Below are 20,292 nucleotides of genomic sequence, written 5' to 3'. Positions count from 1 at the left end.
AAGGAGTAAAAACGACTTTAACTGGTAAGTGTTGCTCAAACCTGCAGAAGCAGCATTGGGCTGTTTTCTCACATCAGTGTTGATTTAAGGCAGCTTCTGTGGCTCAAGCATCGCTTGAAGGGCTCTGTGCTCAGGGTGTCTGTGTAAGGCACTGGTGAGCATGAGTGTGTGTGTATGTGTGTTATGTATCTTTGATATTAAAGAAGAGGGCACAGCAGTTGCCAGGAAGTGATGCTTTTGATTTTTTATTTTGAGGAAGAATGAGGTTATTTAAACAACTGCAGTATGGGATTTGTCTGAGACTTTGTTCCTCTCCAGTGTGATAATAGAGGCTTCTTCCCAGGAAGGCACCTGTTACGGAAGTGATCTTCAGCCCACGTATAGCACCCCATAGGGAAGTCATTAGTTGTGGCATATACAGCTCTTTAGTTGGTTTTCTTGATTGTATGGGTTTTCTGTTCAACTCTTCCTTGGCTGCCGGCAGGAAGGTGAATGCTTGGTCAGACCATCACCCACTGTGAGGCATCAGTTGCAGTGCTGTAAAGGTCAGTGATTCATTTTCTGCCTCTACACTCTTCGCATGGACGATTCCAGTAATGTGTCATTTACAGTCATGATTCTCAACTGCAGGGAGGAAGTTGCACCATCTCAAAGCAGAGCCTATAGGATGAGGAGGGGCAAGCTAGCAAGCTATCCCAAAGACTTTCTGGTGTGTTGACCTGGGTGAGAATTATTGGCCAGGACTTCAGATTAGATCCCAGATACACCACTTTCTGCCTCCCCATGGTGATTCTGGCTGCTCTAGTTTGGTTTGTTTGACTCCTCCAAACCTCATGCTGAAATCTGAGCCCCAGTGCTGAAGCTGGGCCTAAGAAGAGGTGTTTGGGTCAGGCGGGGGATCCCTCATGAATAGCTCGGTGCTGTCTGCGGTAATGAGTGAGTTCTCACTCTTAGTTCCCATGAGAGCTGGTTGTTATAAAGAGCCTGGCCCCACCTGCCCTCTCTTTGCCTCCTCTCTTTCCATGAGGTCTCTGCACACTTAGGCTCCCCTTCCCCTCTACTATGAGTGGAAGCAGCTAGAAGTCCTCACAGAAGCAGATGTTGGTGCCATGCTTATACAGCCTGCAGAACCATGAGCCAAATTAACCTCTTTTCTTTATAAATCACCCAGCCTCAGGTATTCCTTTATAGCATCACAAAGAGACTCAGAGACTGGAAAAGCCATTTAAATTATCTGAGTCTCCGTTTGTAAAATGAGGGATATGACTCCATGCGGTTGAGATGAGGATTAGAAATGAAAATGAAACACCCGTTAGATATGAAAATGAGTCATACCCCCTATTTTCTGTATCTCTGGGTAAGTTACTCTCTGGATTTCAGTTTCATCTGTAATACAAGGATTAGAACAATAGCTACTGCTGTGGGTTGAATTATGTCCCATGAAACGATATGTTAAAGGTCTAACTCCAGGTGTCTGTGCTGTGACCCGTTTGGAACCAGGGTCTTTGCAGATGCAGTTAAGTTAGGATGAGGACATTCTGCATTAGGCTGAGTTTTGATCTAGTGACTGGTGTCCTTATAATAAGAAAAGGGAAATTGAGAGCACAGAGAAGATACAGGGAAGAGCAAAAGCAGAGGTTGGGGTGATGCATCTACATGCTCAGGAGCATCAGGTATTGATGGTGACCACCAGAAGCCGGAGAGAGGCAGGGGGTAGGTTCTTCCTCGGAGGCTTCAGAGAAAACCAGCATGGCTGACCCTTTGATTTCAAACTTCTGGTATTGAGAATTATGAGCGAATAAATTCCTGTTCTTTTTGTTTGTTTGTTTGTTTTTTGAGATGGAGTCTTGCTCTGTCACCCAGACTGGAGTGCAGTGGTGTGATCTCTGCTGATTTCAACTTCTGCCTCCTGGGTTCAAGAGATTTTCCTGTCTCAGCCTCCTGAGTAGCCTGGTTAATTTTTGTATTTTTAGTAGAGACAGGGTTTCACCATGTGGGTCAGACTGGTCTCAAGCTCCTGACCTCAGGTGATCCACCTGCCTCAGCCTCCCAAAGTGCTGGGATTACACACGTGAGCCACCGCACCCGGCCCTATTGTTTTAAACCCCCCAGACTGTGGTCATTTGTCGGAGACTTTGAAATTCAAACCTGCAGGAAGGAACATGGTAGACATGTCATAGAGGGGTTTGGCACTCCAGTTTCTGCCCCCAGGTCTGAGCCTGCGTGGCTGGCTTAGCATCCGCCAGATGCCACCTGCACAAAGCTTTCCTGAAGTCATCGCCCAGGGCGGGTGAAGTAGAGAACTGCACTGTGTCATTTGTCAACCTCCTTTAGAAGCATGCTTCCTTAAACCAAGCATTTAAGGATCTCTATCTTTAAATAATTTCTCATCCGGTTTGGGAAGGGAAACTGTTGTTCCCCTCTTTCACTTCACTAGAAACTAAAATAGTGCTTTTGTGAGTGATGCTGAGGTAGCAGGCTGCAGACACGATTGGGAAGCCTCAGCACAAATGGAGAAAATGAGAGTTTCTGCATCCTCGCACGTCTGGGCAGCTCTCCCAGCTGAGGGGACTAAGGATTAAAGAGCTTAACCACATACATTAAGCAAATTTTGTATTTTTTCATTGCACTTTTTTTTTAATTGCATTTTAGGTTTTGGGGTACATGTGAAAAACATGCAAGGTTGTTGCATAGGTGCACACGTGTCAGTGTGATTTGCTGCCTTCCTCCCCTTCACCTATATCTGGCATTTCTCCCCATGCTATCTCTCCCCAACTCCCCACCCGCCGCTGTCCCCCCCACTCCCCCCCAACAGACCCCAGTGTATAGTGCTCCCCTCCCTGTGTCCATGTGTTCCCATTGTTCAATACCCATCTATGAGTGAGAACATGCGATGTTTGATTTTCTGTTCTTGTGTCAGTTTGCTGAGAATGATGGTTTCCAGGTTTATCCATGTCCCTACAAAGCACGCGAACTCATCATTTTTGATGGCTGCATAATATTCCATGGTGTATATGTGCCACATTTTTCCTGTCCAGTCTATCATCGATGGGCATTTGGGTTGGTTCCAGGTCTTTGCTATTGTAAACTGTGCTGCAATGAACATTCGTGTGCATGTGTCCTTATAGTAGAATGATTTATAATCCTTTGGATATATACCCAGTAATGGGATTGCTGGGTCAAATGGAATTTCTATTTCTAGGTCCTTGAGGAATCGCCACACTGTCTTCCACAATGGTTGAACTAATTTACACTCCCGCCAGCAGTGTAAAAGTGTTCCTATTTCTCCACATCCTCTCCAGCATCTGTTGTCTCCAGATTTTTTAATGATCACCATTCTAACTGGCGTGAGATGGTATCTCAATGTAGTTTTGGTCTGCATTTCTCTAATGACCAGTGATCATTGCATTTTTTTTTTTCTTGAGACAGGGTCTGTCTCTGTCACCCAGGCTGGAGTGCAGTTGGCGTGATCTCGGCTCACTACAACTTCCGCCTCCTGGGTTCAAGTGATTCTCCTGCCTCAGCCTCCCGAGTAGCTGGGACCACAGGCATGCACCACTATGTGAAGCTAATTTTTTTCTATTTTTGGCAGAGATGGGATTTCACCATGTTGGCCAGGCTGATCTCGAACTCCTGACCTTGTGATCTGCCTGCCTCGGCTTCCCAAAGTGCTGGGATTACAGGTGTGAGCCACTGCCCCCAACACTTCCTTGCACTTTTTATGGCCTCTACCTCTGCTTCCAGCTTTCTCTCTCCCCAGGGCTGCCCCCTCTTTTCTCATCCTGCTGTGTTCTTGCCTTCATGGTAGAGTCTTCCATAAAAATAACATCAACTTTTCTAAGGGACTCCTTCCCATTTGATCACTTGTCGTGGGGAGGAAAGGGTGATAGTTTTGACCCATGGGTGATGAGAATGTAGAGTGGACAGTTAACAGTCAGGAAACCTACATGGAAAGGGTGGCTTAGACACTTTCAAGTGGGGTGACTTTGGACAGATCGTTTAATCTCTGCATCTGGGCTTCCTTATCTGGAAAGTGGTGCATAACACCTACCTTGCAAGGTGATTGTGTGCGTCTAACAAGATAATGGAAGTGAAAGTTCTGTAATGTACGGCACACAGAGACATAACTTAGGACAGTTACACTCTTCTGGTGCTAGTGCTAATGAAAACCTAACACTGGTTATTTCCACCCCGAGAGCACGTCAGTTGCTACTGGATTTCCTCAGAGCCACCTCCCTGCCAACCTTCTCTGGTTGTCAGAGTCCAGATTGGCCACATTTTGGCTGAGCTTCCCAGAGCCCCATCTTTGGATGAGAGAATCGGTGTGGGAGTGGCACAGCCTAGTAGGATTGCCAAATTGGGCAGATACAAATACAGGCACCCAGTTAGACTGAACTTGAGACATACAAGTAAGTTTTTACTGTATATATGTCCTGTGTGATATTTACATGTTTCTTCCAACCCTGAACTCTATAGAAAGCTGGTAGACACCTTTCCTGCGCTATGGCCATTCACGGTGGCCTGTGAGCTCACGTGACATTCTGACCATGTCCTGACCAGTCCCAGAGCACGTGCCACTTTCTTGGCCAGTCATTTTCCCCAGGGAGCTGCTCTTGGTGGCCATGGCCAACTGAGCATGCTGATATGTGTACATCCCCACAAAGCTCTCCTGGTACTGGAAGACTGACCACAATTTCCAGGTCGCCATCGCCCATCTTCTGTATCTTCACTTCTTGGGTGATCTCATGTATCCAGAAATTCTGAGTTGAAGACAATTTAAAAATCTATCACTGACCATCAGCCTTGCTCAGGAAGCACAGGTATGAACCTGACCCAGTGCCTACTCTAGAACCTTGCAGCCTCCAAAGCTGACAGTATTAAACAGTCAGAGTCACCTTCTGATTCCAGCTCCTCCTCAGGCTCTGACTTGGTTCTAAAGCATGACCTATAAAAATGCTACAGTAAGTAGTCTTCCTCACACCATGGGGGCAGGAGCGTGGGTCAGGCTGCATACCACAAATGCCACCAGACCCTCCCATTCCCTTGTGAGTAGTCCTAGGACCCCCTGGAGAAGTCTCCCAAAGGTGCATGCTAGGGAACACTCTCCATATGCAATACATTCCAAACACAAACACAGGCAGAATTTGTTGCCTTTTTCTGACCAAACCTGATTCCAATTAGGTTAACTTCCTCTATTAACTACCTCCTCTCCTCCCCAACCTGAAGCTGATGACCATATGCCATGTTGTCTCTGCTCTAGTGTCCAGATGTCCAAAGCGTAGGGCAGGGCTGAGCCGATGCCCCATGCCAGGCCCCTGCCCCTAGCCCCTCCAGCCAGCTGGGTCCGTGTGGGTCCATGTGGGATTTCAGTAGCTGCTCCCTTCCAGTTCCCTACAGAGGATGAAAAAAGGCAGGAAAGGGAGGTAGGGTTAAGATGATGCAGTCAGTTACAGCACCTCCACTGACGTTCCGGCTCCCAAAGCTTTGTTGCTCATGCTTCCTCCCTCGTCCTTTCTGTCCTTGTAAGTTTATGTCTATAAAAGAATTCCTTAATTGTTGTTTTTGAGCCATCTTTCTACCGTTGCTTTAGAGGGACTTTAGCAGTATGCAAAAGTAAATATATGTTCAGGCTGCCGGTTTTACAGGAAGCTCAAGCTCACAGTCTTAATTGTATTATTGTGGTTAAGCTTACACTCGTAACCGTCGCACTATGCCTCACCTCTATGTTTCACTGTCTCAGAAGCACTTTTGACAGGGGACTACTATGTTTGTGCCTTCAGAAAGTTAACTCTGGTGATGACGTGGAAGCTGGAGATAGAATTGTGGTAGGGAGGCTGTTCTGAGGCTAGTATTTACAAAACCCCGTTACAAGAAGGACGACTGTGGACTCTCACCTCACTGGGAGCGTCACTCGGTGCTGGGGCTATAAGTTCTAAAGTTGGATTAAAAATTACTTACTAGAAAGTTACCCTTTAAAACCTCTTAAGCAGCTGCCACATGGGAGATAAACATATGGAGGCTTAATAAGTCCAGCAAAGCAAGGCTATTCCTTACTTTGGAATAGATGACTGTTTTAACACTTGAACAACAGAAAAAGTGGTTGACTTGCATTTGTTGAATTTTAAACATTGTCTTCAGATATGATTTTCCTGCTCATGGCGGCATTGTACCTGCCGTGGGGACCGAGAACCCCCCAGGGGACCACAGACTCCCGTCTGCCTCTTCCCACAGCACAGTCTCCTTTCTTTTTTGTGTGTCTTTTTTCCTTCTCTTTTTTTTCCTGCAAGCTTTTGATTAAATTGTGGTTAAGTCAAATATGCAGATGATGAGATTGTAGTGCAATAACGAGAAAGGAAGCCAGACTGCTGCGGTGAGGATGAAATGGTTTTGTACCTACATAAATCGTGGCTATTTGAAAAATGTTCCTCAATTCTTTCTCCTCTTAGTCTTTGTTCCAAACTTCCCTGCAGATTTTTTCTCACATTTTTACTTTACAGTGTTGATGGGGGGTGAAGTGAATGATTGTTTCCCCCCTGCCAAGCATCTAAATTCCCTTCCTACTTTTGGGAAATTTCAATCTGGTGATTCTTGCTGGGAGCCAAGGCCACGTCCTGCCATAAATGCAAAAATTTCCAGTCTTCTTCCTTCTCTGACCTTTTTTTGCAGCCAGGGGACTGGCAGGCGACCCAGGAACCACGGATTGGATGCATCCCAGCTGTTCTGAAATCAGGATCTTGCGACGCAGGGAGGCGGGGCTGAGGAGCACCCATGCCAGGGGCATAGCCTTGGTGTGATTGTGCCTGAGGTTCTGGCAACTGTAGGCTCCTCATTTCAGATTCTTTCCGAGCATGGCTCTTTATCCTTGCTTGCTGTTCTGGAAGTTCCTTCTGATGTCCTTCTACAAATCTCTGTTCTGCTTAAAGCAACTGGAGCAGATGACGCTTTCTTTTAACTGTGAACTCTGACAGATTTTTAAAAAACGGGGGGAATTTTCCGAGAGCCTGGTTCCAGTCCACAGCCACCAGGGTAACATATGCCGAGGGACAGAGGTGTGTGCACACACGTCCAAGTACACACACACAGCCTTATCTACGTAGGCTTTCTTTGCTGTTCAGGTTGGGTTTTTGAGACTTAAGCATCTTTGACTCCTGGTGAGAAGGGGCAGGCTGCACTTGCTGCTCAGGTTCACAGCCTGGGGGAGTGGATAGAGTGAGAAGAAGGAAGTGGGGAGGAGGAAGCCCATGGCCGAGAGAGGCATGACTGTCACCCTTGCCTTGCCCCAGCACAGGCAGTGTTGATCTCTGAGGGCCTCTCATCCAATTTAAGGTCATATCTGGTCTGGTGAGGACAAAACACATCTTTTTTGAATAGAAGTGAGTCTGCATTTGCATGCCTTTTCACTGTTTCTAGCTGTTACAATTAGCAGACCATCATAAAGCTGCAGAGGTGCTTCTACTGAATTTTTGGTTGGGATTTCAAAGCATAAACCAAGAAGGATTGTGCCAATAAAATTAAAAAGAAAACATATAAGGGGAAGTCTTTCCTCTTTATCAGCCTGGAAAACTCCTATTCGTCCTTCGTCGCCGTCCTCTGCGAAGCTTAGCCTTGTTCTCTAGCTCTTCTCAGTATTAGTTACTCTTTCTGCTTTATTATTATTATTTTAGTTATTTCATGTATTTTATTTATTTATTTTTTGAGACAGAATCTCTCACTGTAGTCTGGGCTGGAGTGCAGTGGCGTGATCTCGGCTCTCTGCAACCTCTGCCTCCCAGGTTCAAGCAATTCTCCTGCCTCAGCCTATCAAGTGGCTGGGATGACAGGTGCTCACCGCTACGCCCAGCTGATTTTTTGTATTTTTTAGTAGAGACAGGGTTTCACTACCTTGGCAAGGCTGGTCTCAAACTCCAGACCTCGTGACCCTGTTCACCTTGGCCTCTCAAAGTGCTGGGATTAAGGCGTGAGCCACTGTGCCAGCCTGCTTTATTCTTTTTTATACCTTATATGGATTTATACTATTACACATTTTTTTTTTTTTTAGATGGAGTTTCGCTCTTGTTACCCAGGCTGGAGTGCAATGGCGCGATCTCGGCTCACCGCAACCTCCGCCTCCTGGGTTCAGGCAATTCTCCTGCCTCAGCCTCCTGAGTAGCTGGGATTACAGGCACGCGCCACCGTGCCCAGCTAATTTTTGTATTTTTAGTAGAGACGGGGTTTCACCATGTTGACCAGGATGGTCTTGATCTCTTGATCTCGTGATCCACCCGCCTCGGCCTCCCAAAGTGCTGGGATTACAGGCTTGAGCCACCGCGCCCGGCCACATTTTTACTGATTATTAGTCTGCCTCCCCTATAAGGTTTTTGAGGGTATCTTGAGTATCTCTGAACATTTTACTCACAACACTTCTGACACCAAACGTGGGGGTTTTCCACACCAATGACCAATTCTCCTCTCAGGACGCCGGCCGGGTGTCCTACAGTTTAATTCAATTCTGGCAGTAACTACTTGGAGTTAGTGTTGGACTGTACAGGTCTAAGCACTCAGTCCCCAAAGACTGTCCTCACTTCAGATGCCAGACCCAAGTATTGAGTGCCAGGCTACTCACATTGCTGTCTAATTTGGCTACAAAGTTGGAGGTTCTCACAAGCCTCCCCAGTTTCAGGTTCAATAATTTACTAGGATGACTCAGAGCTCAGAAAAGTACCTATATTAACCAGTTTATTATAGAAGGTACAACTCAGAAGCAGCCCAACGGAAGCGATGCATAGGGCGGAGTATGTTGGAGGGCGCAGCGCTTCCACACTCTCTCCGGGTACAGCACCCTCCCAGCGCCTTGATGTGTCCACCAACCTGAAAGCTCTCCAAGCCCCATGGGATTGCTACGTTCTACCCACACGGATTTTCTCTCTATTTTTAGAAGGCATTGAACTCCTACCTCAGAAGACGCTGTTTTCTGTTCCTTCCCATGGCTTCCCATCTTCAAATGTTGGGTTGCATCCCAACCTCAGAGCTCAGCTCAGCTCCCCTACCCTCCCCCTCGACTCAGTGGCTCTTGTTTCTACATGTCTCCAAGTCAACATGATTATTTTTTCACTGTAGCTTGTAACACAAGTTACAATTCTCTTGTTTGCTCCCTTCTGACAACCGCTGCCCTCAGTAGCCTCTAAACTGAGGCCACACACAGTTCGTTCGTTCGGCACATACCAGCTACATACATACATACCTCTGGCACATACCAGCTACTCTGTATATCTTATTGAATGAATGAATCATTGATTAAGGTAAAAATAAGTGAGAAAATCAGGATAAAGAGAAGAGGAGAAAATATACTCTGAATTCAGGGGAAATGTCAGAATACAAAATGCAAGTGCGAGACGCTTTACCTTCACTAACGGGAGCATAAATTTGGCCTTGAACTTTCTCACAGCTAATATGGAGAGCAGTACTCTCAGTTACTTGATTCAAGCCCTGAGATAAAGATCAGACCTGTTAAAATTAGGAGAGATGCAATTATTCCTAGAAATCGCCCCTGATGGATATTTCTCTTGGGGGTCAGGTAGAGCCTCAGGACATCCTAAATTAATATATTAGAGCTTCAGTTAAATTTCTGCTTAATTGTAGCTGCTTTCTGCTGAAAGCAGCTTCCCACGTAAGCCCCTTGAAGGAGGACCGTATTTATTTCTTGTTATTTATTTTAATTTTTCTCTAAGTGGAAAAGTAATATATTTTTATTTCTGATTATTAAAGTTGTTCACGTTTCCAAACCTTTGAACATGTATGAGGTTTGTTAGCTGTTCTCCTACACCTATTAAAAAGGGGATTATTCAGCAAATTCTATTATGTAAACTACTTTTCCCACTCAGTCGTATTTTTGGATATCTTTTCATGTCAGTTCGCATAGCTCTGCATAGTGACTTTAATGCCTGTATTCTATTCTATTCTGTGGTTCTATCGTAATTCATATGACTAATCTAATTTTTGTCCAAATATTTTGCTGTTATAATACCCTAATATTTTTTGCTAGTATAAAGGTGTAATAGTATACCTATAGCTTTATTCATGGGTCTAATTAATTCCTTAGGATGTGCTTTTCTGTTCTTCCTTTCTTTTCTGTTTTTTTGAGACAGAGTCTTGCTCTGTCACCCAGGCTGAAGTGCAGCAGCACAGTCTCAGCACACTGCAACCTCTGCCTCCTGGGTTCAAGTGATTCTCTACTCTGCCTTCCAAGTAGCTGGGACTGCAGGTGCCCTCTACCATGCCAGGCTAATTTTTATATTTTTAGTAGACATGGGGTTTCGCCATGTTGGCCAGGCTGGTCTCGAACTCCTGGCCTTCAGTGATTCACCTACCTTGGCCCCTCAAAGTTCTGGGATTACAGGCGTGAACTACTATGCCTGGCCTCTTTTCTTTCTTTCTCTCTTCTTTACTTCTTATATTTCTTTCTAGCTACTTCTTTGGCACCAGTTTAAAATTTTGTCATAAGATTTATTCTAGAAAAAGGAACTGCTAGGTCAAAATGTGAGTATAATTAACATCTTTATAAATATTTCCAAAGTACCTGCCCTAATGATGAATCAATTAATACACTGTCTGGTTGTGACTGAGAATTTCCATTTTGCAGCAATATCCCAAACACACCTTTTTTTTTTAAATTTTGCTTTTTGCAGCTTTATTGAGGTATAATTGACATATGCTAAACCACACATATTTACCATCATTCATTTAAACCTTCGCCTGTTGATGACAAATGATATGTTACTGATGTAATTCACATTTCTTTCTTTACATATGAGATTTAGCATCTTAGCATATGTTCGTAGAACATTATTTTGAGTGTTGCCTGTTCTGTGGCCCATTTTTCACTTAATTTTTAGTCTTTTTCTTAAAGATTTATGATTGAAACTCAGATTTGGATTTGCCATTAAAATCAAGTTAAAGGTAAAATCTCAATTTGTCCCCAGTGGCTTGGCTGACATCTGTGCTAGGGCCTGCCTTATCTTATGCTGTGACGTCACTAACCACCAGGTAAGTAAGGGTTTAAACAAGGAAAATGAGGTTGGTTGCATAGAAAGCTGCTCTTGGTCACTGGTTCATGGTGTGCAGGTCTATGCAAACCAACCCCCAAAGGCTAAGGTGCTGAGAGGCTGAAGAAAGAGGCTGACAAATCTAGTTTCTCAGAAGCATTTAATAGGGACTTATGAACAGAAGCAATGTCTTGGACAGCCATGAGACAGTAAATCTTCATGCCTGCCCTCCAAAAAGTATCATTTACATAGCAATCTTTTAAGGTAGAGACACATGCAGCTAATCACGTCTCAGACTTTTTTTTTTTTTTTTTTTTTTTTTGAGGTAGAGTCTCACTGTTGCCAGGCTGGATTGCAGTGGTGTGATCTTGGCTCACTGCAACCTCCACCTCTGGGGTTCAAATGATTCTCCTGCCTCAGCCTCCTGAGTAGCTGGGACTATAGGCTCATGCCACCACACCCAGCTAATTTTTGTATTTTTAGTAGAAAAGAGTTTCACCATGTTGGTCAGGATTGTCTCAGTTTCTTGACCTCGTGATCTGCCTGCCTTGGCCTCCCAAAGTGCTGGGATTACAGGCGTGAGCCACCGCACCCAGCCACATCTCAGACTAATGGCCACTGGAGAAGTTAGATGAGCATCTTTATGAGGAATTATCTATGCCACAGGCATTGTTTAAAGACCTTACTGAAGAACACCTTGGTCTGCAGGAGTCAAATATCTGTCATCATGGCAGTTCCACTTCAAGATGGCGTCAGTCTTGCCATGCAACAGGCTGCTTTCCTAGACTCAGTCAGGGTTCTGTCAGAGAAACAGACCCAGTAGGACACACACACACACACACACACACACACACACACACGTTCATTTGTTTGTTTGTTGATTGATTGTAAGGAATTGGCTTACATGCTTGTGGGACTGACTGGCCAAATCTGAACTCTGTAGGTTGATTCTCCTTATCTCAATCAGAATCCTTCCTGAACCTGCCCCAAGATATGGGATGAGCCATCAGTTGGACCGCAGCCCAGTGAAAACTCCACAAGTCCTTGATTCTCTCTCCTGGTCCAGACTGACAAATTTCTGGAAAGCAATTATTTTAGCTCGGCATAATGCAGATCATGGTAATACTCATCAGCTCAACCTGACTTCTATACTTTCTTGCATGTTTCCTGTCTACTTTTTGAACTTCAAAGTTCTGCATGTGCTGCAGTGAGATACCACTGCACACTCTTTCAAAGGTGCACAACTTGAAAGATTGACAATACCAAACGCTGGCGAGGATTTGGAGCAATAGGACCTCATGCATCGCTGGTGGAAATACCAAATGGTTCAGACACTTTGGGAAACATTTTGGCAGTTCCTTACAAAGTTAAACATACACTCACCATATGACCTAGAAATTTCACTCCTACATATTTATCCAGAAGAACTGGAAAAAAACCCAAAGACCATTAACAGAATGAATAAACCAATCTTGTTTTATTTGTATAATGGATACTACCGGCCTTAAAAAGAACAAAGTGCTGATAAATCCAAAAGCCAGAAGCAAAAAAGAACATGCTGAATGAATCTGTCTACATGAAATTCTGTAATAGGCAAATCAATAGTAAAAGAAAGCACATCTTGTCGTAATCACCCTGTAAACTCTAAAATGGGATACTCTAATTATATACAATTTATTCTCCAACAAGTTTTCATAATGTCCATGTAGATTTCCAAGTGACTTTTTTCAGAAATCACATACAGAACTTCAAAGAAAATCAACTGTATTGAAGTATAACTTGAAGACAATAAAATATAACCATTTTAAGTGTTGTATTGTTTGACGAAGCTTTGACAAAGATATACACCTATGTGTACTCCCCAGTTAAAATAGAGAACTCTTCTTTCTTTTTTTCTTTTTCTTTCTTTCTTCCTCTTTTTCTTTCCTTCCTTCCTTCCTTTTCTTTTCTTTTCTTCTTTTCTTTTCTTTTCTTCTTTTCCTTTCTTTTCAAGAAAGTCTCACTGTGTCGCCCAGGCTGGAGTGCAGTGGTAGGATCTTGGCTCACTGTAACCTCCACCTCCTGGGTTCAAGCAATTCTCATGCCCGAGCCTCCAGAGTAGCTGGGATTACAGGCACCCACCACCACGTCTGGCTAATTTTTGTATTTTTAGTAGAGATGGGGTTTTGCCATGTTGGCCAGGCTGGTCACGAACTCGTGAACTCAAATGATCCGCCTTCCTCGGGCTCCCAAAGTGCTGGGATTACGGGTGTGAGCCACTGTGCCCGGCAATATAGAACATTTCTGTCATCTAGCAAGCAAAGTCCTAATTGGAACCCCAGAGGATCTCGTTAAAGAAGCAGGGCTAAACTACATTCAGCTGAGGGATCCATCCATAGTGTCCTCTTCCTACACACACACACACACACACACACACACACACACACAGCTGCGCCTGCAGTTACCCACACCCTGCATCTCTAATTTCTACCCACAAACAGTCACAGAAACAAAAATGTTCAGATCACCTCAGCCCTCTCTTCTCAGGCTAAAAGAGATGGGGCTCAGAACTAAAAGCCAGAAAAATGTGGCATTTGATGGTTGCAAATCACCGTCCTAATGTCCTCATTAAAGAAATCTCTACACGTTTCTGGGGTGCCGACTAGAAGATAACTTTTAAATGGCATTTTGCAGGTTGTGAATGTTTTCACCTGCAAGGTCTGCACTTGTTGAGCACGGTAAGAGTGACAGCTAATGCCAATATTGTGCTTGTGCTTCAGGGGTGAAGACGGCCTTCCAGAGCACCAAGTGCTCACTGCCCTAAGCCAAGAGCAGCTGGCCACTGACACCTCCTTACTTTCCCCAGGGTGGTATCTGGGAAGTAGAAACCTGAAGTTGGAGTGGACTGAGAGAGGCATATGGTGTGTCACTACTTCTAGAATGGACTGTACAGAAAGCACATGGAGAGGCATGGTAAGACCTGAATTTGCACCTAGTCTAAGCCCCAGCTGCTGAGGAAACCAGCTCCAGGGTTCAGCCTCTGCTAGAACATGCTCAGAAAGCACAGCACACATTCATCTGACCTCCTATCCGTGACACCCCAGTCCCAGTTCCACACTCAAATCAGCCTCAGTGAGTGGAAATATGGCCTCATTCTAAAAGCTCTTCAGGAAGAAGAGATGTGACAAGCCAACTTTGGCCCCAAACACCAGCATTCTTGGAAAACATATAAAGAAAATGGACTTTTTCTGAACTTAGCTACTCCCTTGCTTTTGGTTGAAAAACAGAAATTTCTTACAGTAGGATCTTGACCGCTGTGGTCAGCCATGAACTGGTCTTTCCTTCATTGAGTATCTAGGTGCTTTGAGTGAATTACATCAATGAAAGAGAAAGAAAGTGAGAGAGAGTCAGAGAGAGAACAAAGGAAGGAGGGAGGGGAATAGAGGGAGGGAGGAAGGAAGAAGGAAAGGAGGGAGTGGAAGAGGAAGGAAGGAGTAAAGGGAAGGAGCAAAGAAGGGAAGGAAGGATGGAAGGAAGGGAGGGAGGAAGGGAAGGAAGGAAGGAGCAAAGAAGGAAAGGAAGGAGAGAAGGGAGGGAGGGAAGGAAGGAAGGAAGGTAGGAAGGAAGGAAGGTAGGAAGGAGTAAATACTTGAGTATCTGTGAAGAGAGCCAGTGACAAAGATAGGATTCTACAGAGCTGAGAGCCATCTCCAGATCCTACCTCAGCCTACATTGTCAGTGTCACCCAAAAGAAGCTAGAGTAGGCTTGAAGACCGAAGGGCAAGGGTTTGTTTGGACAACATGGCTCTTACCTGCATCACTCAGGTTACATGACTAACGTAGGCAAATCTCCTCACCTCCCTGGCTTCCATTTCCTCACCTGTATGATGAGGACAAAGGCGTTCACGAAATGGGGACATTAGTTCTTTGAGTTGCTCCATGACAAAAATAGTTCTATGGCCTAATGCCTTGGTTTTCCACCAGGGGCACTTTAGCACCTCAGAGGACATTTGGCAATGTCTGGAGACATTTGTGGTTGTCACACTCAGGGAGGGAAGACTCCTGCTAGCATCTCGTGGATAGTGGCAATGGATGCCATGTCCACAACAGCACACACACACTCACTGCTGTGGATGCATTGTGCACACCAGTGCACACACACTGCTGTGGATGCCATGTGCGCACCAGTGCACACACACACACTGCTGTGGATGCCATGTGCACACCAGCACATACACACGCATTGCTATGGATGCATTGCGCACATAGCATCCATAGCCTCTATCCACTAGATGCTAGCAGGAGTCTTACACACACTGGAATAGTCGACCATAAAAAAGAAGGAAAAAATGTGATTTTTTTAGTCAATTTAATATAATTAACGTTTAAAAAGGAGGCCACTGGGTGCAATGGCTCACATCTATAATCAGAGGCTGGTAGATCATGAGGTCAGGAGTTCAAGACCAGCCTGACCAACATGGTGAAACCCCATCTCTATTAAAAATACAAAATTAACCAGGCATGGTGATACGTTTCTGTAATCCCAGCTACTCAGGAGTCTGAGGCAGGAGAATCACTTGAACCCAGGAGACGGAGGTTGCAATGAGCTGAGATCATGCCACTGCACTCCAGCCTGGGCAACAGAGTGAGATTCTGTCTCAAAAAAAAAAAAAAGGTAGGCCGAAGACCTTAAAGACACCTTGCCAAACAAGATATCTATCTATGCACCCAGGCAGTAGACTATTATTCAGCCATAAAAAGGAAATCCTGCTGTTTGTGACAACATAAATGAACCGGGAAGACATTATGCCAACTGAAATAAGTCAGACACAGGAAGATAAATACTGTATGATTTCACTTATATGTGAATTCTAAAATAGTAGAACTCATAGAAGAGAGGAGAATGGCGGTTGCTAGTGGCTGGGGTGTGGGGGAAATGGGGAGATGTTGGTCAAAGGGCTCAAACTGTCAATGATAAGATGAACAGGTCTTGGGATCTAATGTAAAGTGTGAGAGTGAGGGATGTGTTCATTAATCTGATTGTGATAACCATTACACGATGTATACCCAATCATCATGCTGTACGCCTTGAACATATACAATCTTTGTCAATTAAATAGTTTTAAAAAGAATAATGTCATGGAAAAGTATTACAGTAAATTTTATTTGACCCATTGTTTCTCAGATTTCTTCAATCACTTCCTCTCTGCCCCACCAGCAGGTACCTATACCCTTATAATCATCATGTGAATGTCCCTTGATGTCAAGCCATTTGAGGAAATGCTGGCTGGATGATCTCTCGGATCTTTTGCATTTGAAAAATACTTCAGAGGAGTTTTCCTCTGATGATGAAGTATAATGTTGGGTTCTGAATACAGCTCCAGATCACACTGCTTGTTCTGTACAGTTCTGTGATCTGCTAGCTGTGAGACTACAGCCACGTCACTTCAGCCTCTGGTTCCTCAGTTTCCTCAATTCTGAAGTAGTGGTAACGGGCAGGGCACAGTGGCTCACACCTGTAATCCCTGCACTTTGGGAGGCCAAGGTGGGCGAATCACTTGAGGTCAGGAGTTCAAGACCAGCCTGGCCAACGTGATGAAACCCTGTCTCTACTAAAAATACAAAAATTAGGCGTGGTGGAGGGCGCCTGTAATCCCAGCAGCGAAGGAGGCTGAGGCAGGAGAATCGCTTGAACCCTGGAGGTGGAGGTTGTAGTGAGCAGAGATTGCACCACTGCACTTCAGCTGGGTGACAGAGCGAGACTCCATCTGGGAAAAAAGAAAGAAAAAGTAATAGTAACTGCACCAGCTATTGCATAGGGATGTTGTGAGGGTTAAATTAGGTAATGTGTGTGATATTTGTAGATCAGCACCCAACACTTAGTGAGCCCTCAATTATCTGAGTGTTGCTACGATTTTGTAATTTCAACATGCTGTGGATTTCACATCTTCCCACAAGAGGGCACTGTTGACACAGCTTTGCCTCAAAATGTTTCCAGTTGAAAGACCAGGAAGCTTTGCTTGTGTCTAAGGAACTAAGGGTCTGATTTCTCGTGAACTGCTTGCTGAACCATGGATTTTAGAGGTGGAAGACACCTATAAGCGATCTAATCCAATCATCAGATGTTGCAGTTATAAGCCACAGGTGGGTAAACGTGGACCAGGTGAGATTTTAGAGCTGGACGACACCTACAAGTGATCTAATCCAATCATCACATGTTGCAGTTATAAGCCTCAGGTGGGTAAATGTGGACCAGGTGAGTACGACTTACAAAATCAACAGAGTCCCAGGAAAAGCGACTTCACATTCGTCCTCTGTGGAGTTGAAAGGTAGGACAGAAACATCATCTTTCCGGGTATAAAAATGCACCAAAAGTGTTAACAGCAGTGCCAGGCTGAAATGAAAAGAAGGCACTGAGGTGTATATATGTGTGTCTGTGTCTGTGTGTGTGAGAAAAAGAGAGAGGCACTCCAGATCTTTGAAGGTACTGCTAATATTTTTTATTATTGATGGATTTGTTTTGAATTAAAAATAATTTGCACATGCTAGTATATATTTTGGGGGCACATAATGATGTGCTACATGTAATATATAGTGATCAGATCAGGGAAACTAGCATATCCATCATCTCAAACATTTATCATTTCTTTGTGTTGGGAACATTTAATATCCTCCTTCTAGCTATGTGAGACAATATTGTTAACTACAGTGATTCTACAATGGTATAGAACACCAGAGCCTGTTCTTCCTGTATAGCTGTAGTTTTGCATCCTTTAACAAATCTCTTCCCATTCCTTCCTTCCCTTTACTCTTCGCAGCCACTAGTATCCTCTGTTCTGCTTTCTACTTCTATAATATCAACATTTTAAGCTTCCACACATGAGTGAGAACATGTGGTATTTAACTTTCTGTTTCTGGCTTATTTCACTTAACATAATGTCCTCCACTCCCAGCTATGTTACCACAGATGACAGGGTTTCATTCCTTTTCGTGGCTGAATAGTATTCCATTATGTATACCTGCCACGTTTTCTTTATTTGTCTGCTGTTGTACACCCAGGTTAATTCTGTATCTCAGCTATTGTGAAAAGTGCTGCAATAAATGTGGAAGTGCAGACGTCTCAGCAATATACTGATTTCCTTTCCTTGGAATAAATACCCAGTAGTGAGACTGCTGGATCACATGGTAGTTCTATTTGTAGTTTTTTGGGAACCTCTACACTATTCTCCACAGTGGTTGGACTAGTTTACACTCTCACCAACAGGATATGTAAGTTCCCTTTTCTCCTCATCCTCGCCAGCATTTGTTATTTTCTGTTTTTTTAATAAGAGTTATCCCAACTGGGGTGAGATGATGCTTCACTGTGGGTTTGATATGTATTTCCCTCATCAAGGATATTAGTGATGTTAAACACTTCTTCATATATTTGTTGGCCATTTATATGCCTTTTGAGCAAAAGTCTGTTGAGATCGTTTACTCATGTATTAATTGAATCGTTTAGAGAATTTTTGCTGTTGAGATGTTTGAGTTCCTTGTATATTCTAGATATTAACCCCCTGTCGATGAATCATTTGCAAATATTCCATTCTGTAGGCTGTCTCTTCACTCTGCTGTCTGTTCCCTTTGCTATGCAGAAGCTTTTTAGTATAATAGAATCTCAGGTGTTTATTCTTGCTTTTGTTAACTGTGCTTTTGAGACCTTATTCATATAATCTTTTCCCAGATCAATGTCCTGAACTGGTTCACCATTGTTTTCTTCTAGTAGTTTTATAGTTTCAGGTCTTACATTCAGGTCTTTGATCCATTTTGAGTTGATTTATATAGGGTGAGAGGTAGGTCGGTATCTAGTTTCTTTCTTCTGCATATGGATATTCTGTTTTCCCAGCACAATTTGTTGAAGAGACTGTCCTTTCCCCAGTGAATGTTCTTGGTATCCTTGTCAAAAATCCATGGGCTGCAGATACATGAATTTCCAGGTTCTCTATTCCATTGGTCTACGTGTTTGTTGTTACACCAGTACTATGCTGTTTTTGTTGCTACAGATAAGTAGTACGGTTGAAATGTGGTAGTGTGATGTCTCCAGCTTTGTTCATTTTGTTCACGATTGCTTTGATTATTCAGGGTCTTTTGTGGTTCCATACAAATTTTAGAATTTCTTTTCTATTTCTGTAAAGAATGTCACTGATATTTTGATAGGGTTGTGTGGAATCTTTAAATTGCTTTGGGTAGTACAAATGTTCACATTCATGTGAACTTCTCTGTGTGTGTATGTGTGCGCATATTTATACTTCCGAGATGTCTGAGTGTGGGGTACAGAAATGAAGTTCCTTTACCTCCAAATATTTTTCTACTTCAATGGGTATTTCTGAAAGATAAGGACATTCTTTTAAACAATGAGACTTTAGTGATCAAAATCAGAAAATTAACACTGATATGATAGTATTGTTTTAAAAAATCTATGCATTATTCCAAATTTGCCACTTGTGTTTTCATTCAAAATTTGCCACTTCTAATTCAAAATCACATCTCACATTTTTTTTTTTGTCATAACCCTTTAATCTCCTTTAATGTGGATCTGATCCTTGGTTTTTCTTTCTTTCATTTTGAGACACAAGTTGTTTTGTGGAAGGTCCTTCAATCTGGGTTTTCCTGATGTTTCCTCATGGTGGCAATCATGTTATATTCTTGAAAGGAATCTCATAGAAGTAAGGCTGTATCCTTCTATGTGCAGGGGGACACAGCTTCTTATATTCTCTCATCTTTCTCCTGCAGAGAAAATGCAGGCCAACACCTTGTTGGAGTGTAAAGTGCCCCAGCCAATTCCCAGGCCTTTGAGAAAACCTGGAAAAATTAACACTTGAAATAAATGTTGAAGAATAATGAAAAGTTATTGAGCTAAAGGCTGACAGGGAGGAATTCTGGAAGGAGGGAATAGCTCACTTGCTTGGAGGTGAGAACATGTGTTGTGTTGGGATCGTATTCATCATTGTGTGTGGCCTTTGCCAGTACCCAGACACATCATACTTTCTTACCTTCTTGGCTCTGCCCATTCCTGGGCTCCCTCTGCCTGGTGCCACTTCCTCTATCACTTTTCTTTTCTTCCTTTTTCTGGATAATTTTACTCAGCCTCTAAAAGTCAGTGGAAGTATTTTCCTCCTCTTATTGCCAGGGAATGGTGAAGATCACATGTTTGGAGTCCAATGGGCCTGGGTGAAATCCCACTCCTGCCACTTTAGCAAGTGAATGATCTTGGGCAAATTATTTAACCTCTTTGAGATCCAGTTCCCTTTTT

General features: G+C 43.7%; 2 long non-coding RNA genes across 2 annotated transcripts in view; both read left to right on the top strand.

Moving 5' to 3' along the window:
• The first annotated feature begins 30 nt into the window (after positions 1 to 30).
• Positions 31 to 12,834, top strand: LOC135273853 (uncharacterized). Its single transcript, XR_010341637.1, has 2 exons — positions 31 to 11,022; positions 11,965 to 12,834. It is a non-coding gene; the product is annotated as an uncharacterized LOC135273853 (long non-coding RNA).
• A 4,061-nt stretch (positions 12,835 to 16,895) lies between these two features.
• Positions 16,896 to 20,292, top strand: part of LOC110569381 (uncharacterized) — an 80,811-nt gene continuing 77,414 nt past the window's right edge. The window contains exon 1 of the long non-coding RNA XR_002479485.2: positions 16,896 to 17,144. This is a non-coding gene — a long non-coding RNA (uncharacterized LOC110569381). The remainder of the gene's footprint in view (positions 17,145 to 20,292) is intronic.

The sequence above is a fragment of the Aotus nancymaae genome, unplaced genomic scaffold (assembly GCF_030222135.1).
Source record: "Aotus nancymaae isolate 86718 unplaced genomic scaffold, 86718_ANA_hifiasm-v0.15.2.pri h1tg000009l, whole genome shotgun sequence".
Taxonomy (NCBI): domain Eukaryota; kingdom Metazoa; phylum Chordata; class Mammalia; order Primates; family Aotidae; genus Aotus; species Aotus nancymaae.
The sequence above is the reverse complement of the archived record's forward strand: the minus strand, read 5'-3'. Positions and strand labels throughout refer to the sequence as shown.